Below are 10,884 nucleotides of genomic sequence, written 5' to 3' on the forward strand. Positions count from 1 at the left end.
GTTTTGCTTGTTCTTCTTTACCAAAAGATCCAACCCAGTGGATCTTATAAAAGATGTCTTTGTTAGGGAAGTGATTGTGAAAGGAATAGCTTGTGTGCCAACAATGGGATTAAATCCACTAAGTAATTCCACAGAACTACAAAATGCAAGCAACTTTCACAAACCACCAACCAAATGCCAGCCAGCAGCCTCAAAGAGAACATCTTCTCATGCCTTGTTACAATAATCTAGGTTGGAATTTTAATAATTATACTCAATGTCTTATGTCTTTATTCTCTTAAAAATCTGGTTTTGGATTTAACACCAACTATCTGATAAATTAATGTTCTGACCGCACACACACACATAACAGTTCGGGGATTGATTCTCACAATAGTCATATACTTTAAGACTTCTTGAACTTTTTCCACTCACAATCCCTTTTTTCACCCAAGAAATGTTTGGATTTTTCCCATTTTCTTCTCTCTCTCTCTCTCTCTCTCTCTCTCTCTCTCTCTCTCTCTCTCTTCTGAGGAAATTGGGATTAAGTGACTTGCCCAGGATCACACAGTGGTTTTATTTTAGGGTATTCACTTCTATTTTTTTTTTACAAAGCTTTTTATTTTCAAAACATATGCATAGATAATTTTCAACATTCACCCATGCAAATGTGTATACTAATGAAATAGGTGTAGTTATTTTACTTAACGAATTAAATCTTGATGGTACATTTATTATATTTTACTGTTGCCAAATTTTTTTTTTGCAATCCCGTATTCAATTATACAAACCAATATAGGGTCATGAGCCACAGTTTCAGAAGATTTGATATACCTTATCATTTTAGGAAGAAAGGAAACAAGTGCTCACCAGGAACCTATTATGTGCCAGTCACTGTGTTAAGCACTTTACAAATATTCTCATTTGATCCTCATAAGAACCCTGTGAAATAGGTACTATTATTCTCACCCAGTCAGGGAAACTGAGGTACACAGAAGTTAGATGACTTTCTCAAGATCATACAGCTAGGAAGTGGGACTAGATTTGAATTTCTTGGCTCCAGTGATCTATCCACTGCATTTCTAGAAGGCTCAAATAGTAACAATTTGTAAAGTTTCATACCCAAGATCTCTGTCACTCATGAACCTTTTTGGAAACTATCCCAAGTTCTAGATACTTTGAAGGTCAGAATCTTCTTGAAACCATAGCTCTTGAACCCCCAAAGATGTTTACCAGCCACTCTGTGCACACAATTCAAATATCATAATAGCATAAACAATAGTAGAACGTTCTCTCCCACTATAAACCTTGATATCAGTCTTTCACAAACACAAACACACTCACACACACACACACACAGACACACACACCTTTAGTAAGGAGAGTGAACCTTTATAAGGATGACACTTGGAATATATAGAACACAGGGCTATTGAATACAGTTTGGGGACAACATATGTGCCTGATGTGGCAGAGTTGTTGATATTTTCTGTTAATGTCATATTATTCTGTTGAGTCTACTCTTCACCCTACTCCTAGCTTGACATTGCTTCTCAGCTGTTTCCTACTGGCGCATAGATCAACATTATTCTCCACTGGGCTTCTTACTTATTTCTAGTTTTCAACAATCCAGCTATCCTCAGGTTCATATACAGGAAGCTACATGGCAGTAGAGAGAAAGCTGGATTCGCAGCCAAAAAAAACTCCCCCAGAATCTTTGTGTTTGAATCTAGTCTCAGATACTTTCTAAATGTGTGACTCTTGGTAAATCATTTAACCTATGTCTAACTCAGTTTCTCATCCATAAGATGGGAATAATAATAACAAGACCTACCTCAAAGAGTTGTGAGGAAAAAATGAGATAAAATTTGCAAAACAATTTGCAAACTTCAGAATACTATATAATATGAGCTTTTGTTATTATTATCATCTTCATTATAATTACCTAACATCCTGTCCCTCAGCTTATTAAACTGTGGTTTGCAATCTCATATGGAGCTTCATAACTGAATGTGGGGGGGGTTTCAAAATTATGACTTATTAGCAGTAAATGTTTAATTTGTATACCTATTTTCTATGCTTACATATTCAGGGTCAGGTAAAAATTTCTTGGGTTGAAAGGGGTCATGAGGGGAAAAAGTTTAAGTAAATCTCTGCCCTATTCAACATTCACTAGAGATAATTTGGTTAGTGCAGGGAGAGCTATACCTATTTCAGCCAGCTCCCATGATCAATTCTTGTATCCTTCTTATTGTCTTTGGATGGATTGTTTGAATTATATTTGTCAGGCCTACCTACAACTCTGCCCTACATTCACAGAGAGTGTCCTCCAAAGCTCTCTTCTACTGGGAGGTCTGCAGTAAGTATCCTTTAGTCAGTTGTTTCAGCAATGGTGATGAAAGTCTGCCTCTCAACCAGACCTCTCACAGAACATAGTAGATAGCCTATTCTTTGAACTGCTCCTTTAAATTTCCCTTCCTAGCTTCCCTGTGTCCAACTCATAGCAAGTATAATCAAAATTCCATTTAAGTTCTTAATTCTAATCATATCCCCTTTGTTGAGGCAATTATTCCAAAGGCTTAACTTACTCAATCAGAAAAGGTAAGTTTTACTAAGTTTTACTAAAGTTTTTTTACTAAGTTTTACTAAACGTCAATGAAGAAACTTTTAAAATTTTCCCTTTTGTGTTTCTATACACAAGACAAAATTGGGGCTAACTGGAGAAGACTAAACAGGTCTCAATCTTTTGTTTCACTTAGAGTCACTTTACATAAGATATACTCAGTTTCATTTGGAGATTCCTATTCTTGAAAAAAAAAAAGTACTTAAGGTATTCAGTTATAAGGCTTTTGGAAGTTAGTAAAACTTTTACCTCAACTTTTGGTCTCTTTTTTTTTAATAGCCTTTTATTTCCAGGTTATATGTATGGGTAACTTTACAGCATTAACAATTGCCAAACCTCTTGCTCCAATTTTCCCCCTCCTTCCCCCCACCGCCTTCCCCAGATGGCAGGATGTTGGTCTCTTTCTTAAGCTATACTTCGATAGATAGGTAGGTAGGTAGGTAGGTAGATAGATAGATAGATAGATTGATAGATAGATAGATAGATAGATAGATTAACTGCCAGCAGTTAAATTTGTGTCTATAGATTGAGCAGCAGCTGTGCTATTTTAACTCTTCAGTCCCTTTTCAGCTACTTGGAGGCAGGAGCAGCCATTGCAAAAGCAAAAGAGGGTAAGAGACAAAAATGAAAGATTTTGTTATTGTTATTGTTGTTGCATTTTTCTTTATTTCATAAATTTCCATGATTGAAAACTTATCATTATCATTAGCTAGGCTGGGGTTTGGAAAGAGACGAGCTTTAAATCTTATATAACCTGCCAGAGCTTGCTATTTGTTGTCAAAGCTTTAGAAACACTGCATGACCCTGTCACTATAAGGTTACTTTGAGGTACAATCTGGTGTAGTGAAGAGAAACTGGGCTTGGGGTAAGAAGACATGGATTCAAATATCTTTCCAAATAAGTTTTTCTACTTATTAACCACATGATCAAAGGCAAGCCACTAATCTCTCTGTATACCAGTTTCCTTATCTATAAAATGTGCATAATACCTGTACTTTCATCCTCACAGTGTTGTTGTAAGGAAAATGCTTTGAAAACTGTTAGAAACTATAGAAAAGCATCAAATTCACTGCTATTTTAAAAACATTAATTCCCTCTATTTTTTTTTTTTTTTTGGTCTCAAAGAGGAGTTACTTTAATTCTACCATTAAGTTAGACTTTTGTTAAGAGAATAGTGCAGCTAGTCAACCAACCTCTTCAGTTTATTTTGCAACACTGAAGTAATACATGAGAAAGCAATGCAATATTTTCTGTTATCCTGGAATGGGAAAAAGGGAGATTGAAGAATAACGTATAAGAAATGCTACTTCTCTGTCCTTATGTAATAAGGGAGAAATAGACCATTCCTGCTTATCTTAATATCACTGGAGTAAACAATTTTTGAACAGTGAAAAAATAAACCTCAAAGCTCTTGGGGTTGGAAAAATATTCCACGGTCTTTTATTTTTCCCTTCTGTGGGTTTGTTCTGTAAATTATGTGTGAGACAAGCATATGCAGAACAGGGATGTTAAGCTAATTACTTGTCCTCAGATATTTGGTTACCCACTCTAAATAACCCACATACAGTAGCATTTGTACAGAATGAAGATCTGCCCTTTAGGCAGGATTAACTGTTGAAGTCTCTTGTTTCATCAATTAAAATTTTTTTATTCCAATATTTGTACTTTTCCATTTAGGATAAAGACATGTTCTTTTTGTGGCAGCATATAAATAGCACAGAATTTTTATGATTCAAGTTTTCATCCTTCCTGGATTAGGTTAGATTTATACTAATATTGATTTTCATGATTACTCATCTGTTATCATTTATGGGACTACAGAAAGAAATGTTTTCACTTCTCTGCCTCAATTCTTAATTAAGCATCTTTTTTTTTCCAGCAAGAGTCAGGCCTTCGAGCAGTTTGAGTTGGAAGGGGGAGGGAACATTGGGCTTTTTTTTAAATGACCCTTCCCCTCAAAAAGTAGAATTGCCAAGGTATAGAATCATTTGTGATAATTAGAAAGAATAGCAAATATTTATATTCCTATTATGTAAAAGATACTGTTCTGGGGACTGAAGATATAAAGTTAAATAATTTCTATCTTCAAGGAATTTCAAGAATATTGGAAAGATCCAACATGTACACAAATGTATCACAAAGTTATTGGAGATAGAGATCACATGAGCAACTAGTAGGATAAAGGTAAACTTTGTGGAAAAGGAGGCATTTGATCAGGAGAACAAAAATTTTGAGAGGTGAAGAGGGAAAGCATTCCAGATATGGAGTCTGGGCAAATGTATGGAGGTGGGAGATGATATATTGAGTTTGACTGGAATATAGAAAGATTAGTTTGGTGTAAATGTGGGAAAGTAGTTTTGAATCAAATTTCAGAAGGCTAAAAATACTAGAGTAAGGGATTTGTATTTTACTAGCAAACGAAGTAATTTGCTTACAGGTAGCAGCTGTTTCATTTTTGTCTTTATATACACCTAGGTTCAGATCTGACCCACAGTATGTACACCAGAGTAAGCTAATTCTCTCCTTAGTTAACTGAGATTTTGTCTTATTCCTATATCATAAAATGCTCCTGACTCTTGTGTGTTCTTTTAGCTAAACTAATCTCTATGAATTTCCTGATTGCTGTTTTATTACTTTCTTTGATAAATATATTTGCTTTTTATCCATGATTGTCTTTTGTGCAATAAGTGTATGATGGGAGGGAAGCCAAGTTGGTGGAGATTAAGCTACTGTTACCTTCTGGGTAGAATTACTTCTCTCTGTCCCTTTTTGAGACCAGGGAAAATAGCTTTTATAGAGAATCTTCAAAATAGAATTGTTGCCCTAGACTGCAGATATTTGGTGTGTAATGGATATAATTCTAGCCTAATGTCTGTCTTAAAGATAGGAAAGCATAAGAGTGAGCTCTCAGCCACAGTTCTTTTCTAACCTCCCAAGTCATAAGTGGAAATAGCAGGCTAATCAGAAATACAGAGGTCTGTAATCCCTAACAATACAGCAGCCAGCTGGTCCTTTTTTATTTTTTTTTAACAAAAGTCTCCATTTGTATTTATTTTATAGATTTTCACTTTCTGATGTTCTGATAGCCAGTTTCTATGAGGTCCTGTAGCTCCCCTCCATCCCAAAGATTTGGCGTGCAATCTAGTTTGGCAATGCTGAATGAATACCCCTGCTAAGACGTTTGATCTTCAAAGTGGAAGCTGCACAACTCCAGTGGTATGGGCCATAACTTCAAGGCACCTATAGCATGATCTCAAGCTAGCAAGTGGAAAGAGGGGTTAGTGTTACCTTGCCATTGAGAGTCAACCATGGGGTTGATCTCCAATACAATTACATCACCCTTTCAAACAGTACTGCCCTCATCTGCCCTGACCCAGAGCTGACTTCTTACGGTCATTACATATTACAAGCTCCTAAATTGCTCCTTTATGCCCCAAATACTAGGAAACCATGGCCTAGGTACTCAAAGCAATCGAGCACATATTACTGTAAATATCCCCCTCCACACAGTGTACCAACAACCTGCTTTCCCCAACCTCCACCATCACCTCTTGGCAGTAGCAATCACCTTTTGTTGATGTGTTCCTGAACAGTGAACTAGTGAGTAAGAACCCATCTCCATTCACACCCTTTCCCCTCCTAAGACAGAATGAAAAGCATATTTTTGGACAGACATGAAGGGATTGTGATTTATGTGGCAGATTTCATTACATTATTCCCCTCCATCCCAACCCAATTCTTATCCAAACTCAGCTATTTCTGTTAAGGACACCACTCTGCTCTCTTAGGTTCTCATTCTTCTCATGATCTTTGATTACTGATTCAATTAAAACTGGTCTCTTCAGAGTTATCAATAACCCCTTAATAACCAAATCTGAAGTCTTTTCTTTCTCTTGGTCCTCATTCTTTTTTTTTCTATCTAAATATTTGACCTTGTTGACTACTCTCTTCTCCTGAATAACTGATCTTTCTCTGAGTTGCTAAAAACAACAAATATATCATCTACAAAAACTGTCTGAATAATTTTTTTAATTGGAAAAAGAATTTTCTAATCTGTTTTAAAATCTTTCAAAGAGAGTTTCATTTGGGTTTTGAATAAATTGGCAAAAAAAATTAAAATGCAGCACCAGCCAACTAGTTTGCAAGAACAATTGATAAACATCAGGAACAATAACCTTTCAATTGCTGAATTTTGAAAAAATCCTTTGAAATAATTGGTGGCGAAGACTGAAAAATCAGTATCATGTTTAAGTGAAGTACAAATGATCATTGATTTCTTCTATTTGGATTTATGGTAGCTTTGTAAAGTTGCATTTTTCCATTAGTTATAATAACCATTTTAAAAGGGTATCAAAATAACCTATACTTGGAATCAGACCTTTGAATTGCTATGTCCTTAATAATAAAGAAGTATATCCAATCATATTGCCCTCCTTAAAATATAATTATTAATAATAATATTTTACTATGAGGAAAAACTCTATACCATTAAGAAATAAAATGTTATTTTAAAATATCATTTTCTGTTTATCTCAAATTTTTACATTTCTATTTTTAGCCAAGTTTTATAAGGTCCATAATTTCCAGAATAGTATTATATATGTAAATTTACAAATAAATAAATATATACCTGTTGGGGGCGCATACTCAATATGTTTCTATTATAGACATATGAAATCCAAAAAGCATGGAAATTACTGGTTTATAGTAATTATGGCTCTCTATCAATTACTCTAGTGCTTTCTATAGCAAGCATTCCTGCTTGCATTTTGTGCAAATAAGGAATCTGAGAAATGGTTGCTTTATTTAAATTTGTACTATTTAAAATAATAATTACATGTAAAATATGATTGATAATTGGTTCTAGCCCAATGAAAATATGAAATGAAAATTTGAATAATATGACCACTTCATGGGATTCATTATTTAGACTAGTTATGATTTACTTCTATCCTAATTGGTTCATATTCTCAAGTCAAAGAGTATTTCCACTTCAGATCTCCCTTCCTCACTCTATTTTTGTCAAAATAAAAGATTCTGGAGTACAACCATTTTGATTTTATATGAGTTATAGGTTGATAACATTTATGTTAGAGCAAAGAAACATTGCCTTTCTTTACCCTTAATAAAGATAATTTTGTTCTTTAGTCATTTCAATTGTGTCCAACTGTTTGAGACCCAAATGGGGTTTTCTTGGCAAAGATACTGAAGCAGTTTGCCATTTCTTTGTCCAGTTCATTTTACAGATCAGGCAAACAGGATTAAATGACTTACCCAGAGTCATACAGCTAGTAAGTATCTGAGATAAAATTTGAACCCAGCTCTTCTTGATTCCATATTTAATGCTCTATCCACTGTTCCATCTAGCTGAGAAAAGCAAGAATAATGAGACCCAGTTAGATGTTTGAGATCTTCTAATTCAAGCTTTTTTTTTTTTTAACAGATGGAGAAACTGAGAACCAGAAAGTAGAAGTGACCTGCCTACAAACATGAAGGAAGTTGAGGGGGGATGAAAATATGACCCATGGTCCTCTGATGAAGTCTTCTTTCCCATTCTTCTCAACAAGTTTAGGTATAACCAGGAGTGAACATAGTAAGATTAATTAATAACAGATGGACAGGCTCAATGCATACCCAGATGGTGGCCTCCAGCAAGTTGCACTGGTTCTTTCTGGAGAACTTATGGAGGACTGTGGACAAGAATCATACAGGATGAGGTATGAGTGACTCACCCAGAATCACACATCAATTCTGTGCCAGAGGCAGGATTTGAATTCAGGTCTTCCTGACTCTGCTAGCAATCACATGATCTTTGTCTAAGGGTTGAGGTGGGCAGGTTGTTGATGTCAGAACAAGAAGGCTCATGCTGGATACATTCCATTTTTTAGTTATTATACTCTGATTCCATCTCTTGATATTTCGGTGGATCCATGATATCATAGACCTTGATATTTGCTCCAATTATGCCATTAACAGTTCATCCCTGCCTTCCCATCCTGTGCATTTTTTTTTTCATTTCTCATGAATCCTCCCCAGAGGATTCTAAGAGTCTCTTAATATGATTTGGATACCAGCAGAGCTGTATATGTTGTCCATCACTATCATGTGACAGGGCCATCTTTTTCCCCCCAGATCACCAATTTCTCTGATGACATCTTCTATACAACTTTTTAAAAGCAATTTATTTGTAAATTTATTTGCATCACAGTGGATTCATGTCCATCATACCCTAATCTATCACATCTTTAGGCAAGTCTTCACTTAAGTTCTAAAGAGACTGTCCTTTTCAATATTCCAGCAGCACATCACCAGAAGAATATCTGTATTAAAATTTACCTTTGAGATAGAAATCTGAGAGCATTAAAAGTACTGCACTAAAGACTAATTTCTAAAGGTATATTGATATGGGGGTATTTAGGTGATACAATAGATAATGGAATAAACCTGGAGTAAGGAAAACTCATTTTAACAAATTTGAATCCAGCCTCAGACACTTACAAACTCTGTGATCCTGAGCAAGTCACTCACTCTATTTGCCTCAGTTTCCTCATCTGTAAAGTAAGCTGGCAAAGAATATTATCTTTGCCAAGAAAATACCAAATGAAGTCACAAAGAATCAAATATGGTTTTGAAAAAAACTCAATAACACTCGCATAGCAGATAGCCAATATTAAAGCCAGGAATATCGGTGTTCCACTGCTACCTCTGACCCTGTGTGTTGCCCTGGACAAATCACTTAACCTAGAAGTATTCTAAGCAATACTCCAAGACTAAAAGTTGCAGAAAAGGTGCCAACCCATATTAGTATAAGGAATTTCTTTATCTGGAAGTTCCCCAACCAATGAAATCACAGAACCAGATTTAAAGATCCCTATTCACTTCTGGGCTTAGTTCATTGCCCATTCAAGATTTTAAATTTTTGACTTACCTATTGCTCTTGGTGAGCAACTTTTTATGTCAGTGAAATTCAAGTTGCTTTGGTATATCAAAGTTAAGTGATATAGCTAAGGCCACATATAGGGATAGTTTTCCTGGTCTCAAGACTCTCTATCTGTCTGTCTGGGCTCATATAGAAGAATATTTCAGAGGTAGGATTTGAAAATAGGTCTCCTGGACTCCTAGGATGGCTCTCTATCAGTTACTCTAGTGCTTCCTAATGGTTTTTATTCCTTAAACTCCTTTCACAACCAAAAAATGTATTGGGAATTGAATATACTTTTCATAATATCATTTATTCATTAAGGGCTTTCAGTAATACAATGATAACTTTTGCTCCCAAAACTTCAAATTAAAATGTATATTATATATTATAAAATATAAATTATTATTTATAACTTATAATTATAAAAATAAATATAAAATTATGAAGTAGAGAATAATAAATATTTTATGTGGAACATTCTATAAGAATCAGAAGAATAATTCATTAGAACATCATATTTTTGCTAGTGTCTACAGGACTTCACATTAAATTTATTTTACAAATTTTTCTAAATACAAATGACATTTTAATGAAATAAATTATATCTTGAAGGATGTTTAACATAATGTAATAATCATGTATATACTTTGGACATTTTTTATTTGAACAAAGTTTATAATGTTTGGCTTAACACCAGCTAAAAAAAACCATCTTTGAATTTGGTTCTCCATCAAATTTATTTCTATTATTTTGATTTAAAACAAATAAAGTGAAAACATTTATAAATGTGGTAGAAAATGGCAGGATGTTACAAGTTCTTTTACTGAGAAATGGAAATTCATTTTGTATTTTTGTTCCCAACAAACTGATGAGAATGAAAAGCTTATGATAAAAACTATTTACTTTTCTACTGGTTAATGACAAACATTGTATTGATTAATAAATGGATTTAATATTCAATTATATATATATATATTGTCTTGTTTGTTTTTAACAACATTTACATATAAGCAAGCCTTTCTAAAGATTTTCAGATGTCATTTTCTTCCCTTCTAACAAAACAAAAAGAGCTATTTTTTCACAATTTTTTTCTAAATGACTAATGTTGCAAATAAGTCCCCTTAAAAATCTAGTAATTAGAAGAGAAATATAGATGGATAGTAAGTAAAAATAAGAATATAGACTTTGCTGAAATGAGAAACAATATAAGATTCATTTCTGATGATTTCAAATGGGTCCTTGTAATGTATATAACCAAAGATCAAAGTTTGGAAACAGTCTGACATTTGTATTGCAACAATGTAAATCCTGGTAACATCTTGATCACACATTAACACCAGCTAAAACCATCTTTAAATTT

At 34.2% G+C, this 10,884-nt stretch overlaps 1 long non-coding RNA gene across 1 annotated transcript in view; it reads left to right on the forward strand.

Annotated features, from left to right (window-relative positions):
* Positions 1-9,416, forward strand: part of LOC116423793 — a 63,984-nt gene extending 54,568 nt beyond the window's left edge. Inside the window, exon 3 of the long non-coding RNA XR_004234316.1 lies at positions 8,046-9,416. This is a non-coding gene — a long non-coding RNA (uncharacterized LOC116423793). The remainder of the gene's footprint in view (positions 1-8,045) is intronic.
* The last annotated feature ends 1,468 nt before the right edge of the window (positions 9,417-10,884 follow it).

Source organism: Sarcophilus harrisii, chromosome 4 (genome assembly GCF_902635505.1).
Source record: "Sarcophilus harrisii chromosome 4, mSarHar1.11, whole genome shotgun sequence".
NCBI lineage: Eukaryota > Metazoa > Chordata > Mammalia > Dasyuromorphia > Dasyuridae > Sarcophilus > Sarcophilus harrisii.